The 3,857-nt window shown below is 31.0% G+C and overlaps 1 pseudogene; it reads left to right on the top strand.

Moving 5' to 3' along the window:
* The first annotated feature begins 250 nt into the window (after positions 1 to 250).
* LOC150024177 (sugar transport protein 1 pseudogene) lies at positions 251 to 1,882 on the top strand (annotated as a pseudogene).
* The last annotated feature ends 1,975 nt before the right edge of the window (positions 1,883 to 3,857 follow it).

The raw sequence follows: 3,857 nt of genomic DNA, 5'->3' as shown, positions 1-3,857 counted from the left end.
CATTTAAGCCATACATTAGTAAGCCTGCTGAGCTTCTTCCATATCATGTATAACTAAAAGATAAGAAAGATAATGATTTAGGAAGAGATCAAAGATAAAAACTAAAAGATAGAAAAGGAAGGTAACATTGGCCTATAAATAAAGTTCATGGTTTGTGTATTTCTCGTATCTTTTCAGAGTGGTAGTTGTAGTATTTGTTTATTGAGATTTTCATTTGAGTAGAAGTATAGTGTTAACTAAAAGGTTGAGAATGGCAGGAGGTGTGATCGGAACTGGGTCTACGAGAGGAAAGAACTATTCAGGAAGACTCACATTCAGGGTCTTCATAACATGTTTGGTAGCATCATTTGGAGGTCTGATCTTCGGTTACGATCTTGGCATATCAGGTATGTGTTCATATGTATTTTTGGAACAATTTTTTTCTATTTGTGCCTTGTTCTTTTGTTTATCAATGACATGGACATGAACATATGTAGGTGGTGTGACTTCTATGGATCCTTTTCTGAAGAAGTTCTTCCCTGTAGTGTATGAAAAGGAGAACAACATGAAGCCTTCTGATAGCCAGTACTGCAAATTTGACAGCCAAACATTGACGTTGTTCACATCGTCTCTATATTTGGCTGCTCTTGTTGCATCACTCTTTGCATCTAGTGTCTCTCGAATCTTCGGAAGGCGTCTCAGTATGATCTCTGGGGGTGTGCTCTTTCTTGCCGGTGCTGGACTAAATGCCTTTGCTCAACACGTTTGGATGCTCATTGTTGGTCGCATTTTTCTTGGCTTTGGAATTGGATTCGCCAATCAGTCTGTGCCAATTTATATGTCTGAGGTTGCTCCCTATAAGTTTCGAGGAGCTCTTAACATGATGTTCCAGCTAGCAATCACCATTGGCATTTTCGTGGCCAATGTTCTCAACTACATATTTTCCAAAATGGAGAATGGAGAAGGTTGGCGCTACATTTTGGGCTTTGCTGCAGTCCCTGCCATCATGATCATCATTGGTGCATTCTTTCTTCCAGATTCACCAAGTTCTTTAATCGAACGTGGTCTGGTCGAGGAGGCCAAGAAGGAACTCATCAAGATTCGAGGAAGTAATGACATTGAGGAGGAGTTTCAAGATCTTGTGGCAGCAAGGGAATCCTCCAAGGCTGTGAAACATCCTTGGGCTTCTTTGCTAAAGAGGCAATACAGGCCTCAACTCACATTTGCGGTGTTCATTCCATTTTTCCAACAACTCACTGGCATGAATATGATAGTGTTTTATGCTCCTGTTTTGTTTAAAACCATTGGTTTTGGAGCAAATGCTGCTCTCATGTCTGCCATGATCACTGGGGGTTGCAATGCAATTGCCACTCTTGTCTCCATACTAATTGTTGACAAGTTTGGAAGACGCACTCTTTTTTTAGAAGGAGGTGCACAAATGTTTATCTGTTAGGTTGTGATTACTGTGGCGATTGCATGCAAATTTGGACTTGATGGAAACCCAGGAGTGTTGCCAAAGTGGTATGCTATTGTGGTTGTGTGTGGCATATGCATGTACGTGGCAGGATTTGCATGGTCTTGGGGTCCTCTAGGATGGTTGGTTCCAAGTGAGATTTTCTCACTTGAAGTACGATCAGCTGCTCAAAGTGTAAATGTCTCTGTCAATATGATCTTCACGTTTGCCATTGCCCAGATCTTCACCTCCATGCTCTGTCACATGAAGTTTGGACTCTTCATTTTCTTTGCATGCTTTGTCGTTCTCATGACCCTATTTATCTTCAAGCTTCTCCCAGAGACCAAGGGGGTTCCTATTGAAGACATGCATGTTGTTTGGCAGACTCACCCTTACTGGAAAAACTTTGTCCAACCACCTCATGTTCCAACTATTGGCACCATTGTTTAATTTTTTATATATTAGGATTAGGGTTGGTAGTATGCATTTTTCACATTAGGGTTAGTATTTTTAATTTCAATTTGAGTTTTGTATCTAGAAATATATATATATATATATATATATATATATAAAATAAAGAGGATACATCTCTTTTCTTTACATATTTTTTACAATTTTATATTTTAAATAACTATTTTTTTCAATTCCAATAACTAGTCACAATAAAAAATTACCTACACAATAAAAAAGTTATCTATAATAAAATAAAATAAAATATTTACTTTTATAATTATTTTTAATAAAAATTTATAATATAATACTATATTTTTATTTTAATAGTTATTAGAATATTTATAAAGAGGATACACATATTTTATACACAAAATTTCTTACAATTTTACCTCTGAAATAGTTCTTTTTTAAAAATTCAAATAACTATTTACAATTAAAAAAACTACCTACACAATAAAAAATGACCTACGATAAAATAAAATAAAAATTAAAGTTCATAATTAATTTTAATAAAGATCTTTTTATAATTTAATAATATATTTTATTTTCAATGGTTGTTATAATAATAATATTTTTTTCATGAAAAAAAAGAAAAAAATATACAGTATTTAAATTATTTATCTTTTAATAAAAAAATACCATAGGGTGGGTGCTTGTCAAGTGGAGGTGAAAAATACCAAAATGTTGAAGAATTAAAATATGATTGAAGATGTTCGTGACGGCAAGAGTAGAAAATAAAATTTTAATTAGGCCTGAACAGTGATTTTTCGGTTTTGTTTTTATCTTTTGATTTATCATTTATGTAATAATATATATAATAATATTATTATTTTTCATTATATTATATAATATTTTCATATTTTATTTTATATATTTTTCTATATAACTATTTTTTTTATATATATTTCACTTCACATATAACATTTTTATATTATAAAATCACTTAAAATATTTACTTATCTATCTACCTACAATCTAATATACACAAAAATATCACATATTTTATTTTTAAATATAATAGTAAATTTATGTAAACTTACATTTTACACTTTTAAAAAAAATTAAAAAATCCTCACACTCATAACATCATTCACAAACTTCAACGGATTTTTTTCAGAAATTCACTATAACCTACTCCAATCCAAACATATTTACTTTCCTCTCAAATCCTCACACATCTAGTTCCTTAAATCATAACACATTCCCTTCCCAATCCAAATAGTTGTTACAAAAATTCAAACTTTTAAATGTGAAAAATATAAAATTTTAAGGTAATTTTTCTAGATTTAAAGATACAATATAGTTTGAGTACTTCTTAAAAGATTAAGGTGTTAACTTAACAATTTATGTTTGAGTTCAAATGTCACACATTATAATATTTCCTTATAAACCCCACCAATCAAGTTTTGTATATTCTAAATCCCCATTTAAATCCTAGACTTCGATTCTTATACAATCCTCATGGAGAATATAAGGTAATTGATGTAGTGGGAAAACCCAAAACATGGTTAGAAATGTTTTCACCCAATTTCTTTTTAATTTATCCACTTAGTTATAATTAATGATATCACTATCTGCACAATAAAAATATAAGAAATAGTAATAAAATTAAATAAAATTTTAATATTTTAATGAACAAATATTTAATATCTAACAAAATAAAATAAATATGAACAATAATTTAATGAATCAAATAATGTATAAAGAAATTAATGTAAATAAAGTTTTATATAAAACATTGACCACCACCCATTTTTATTAAAAAGGTATTAGATCTCTCTTTAAAGGTGTTAAAAATAAAAAAGGGCAGACTCGCCTATAGCATGCCTAGTTGCCAGGTTAGACGAGTTAGACCAATACGAGTTAACAAATTCAAAAAGTTAACCTAGCCATCTAAATGGTAACGGATTGCTGAACTTGGATCGTGATCGTTTTGACATCCCTACTAAAGATCACCATCAAAAAATAAAAA

This window comes from Phaseolus vulgaris, chromosome 10, assembly GCF_051622355.1.
Source record: "Phaseolus vulgaris cultivar YP4 chromosome 10, ASM5162235v1, whole genome shotgun sequence".
Classification (NCBI taxonomy): Eukaryota; Viridiplantae; Streptophyta; class Magnoliopsida; order Fabales; family Fabaceae; genus Phaseolus; species Phaseolus vulgaris.
This window is presented reverse-complemented; position numbering and strand designations above follow the sequence as displayed.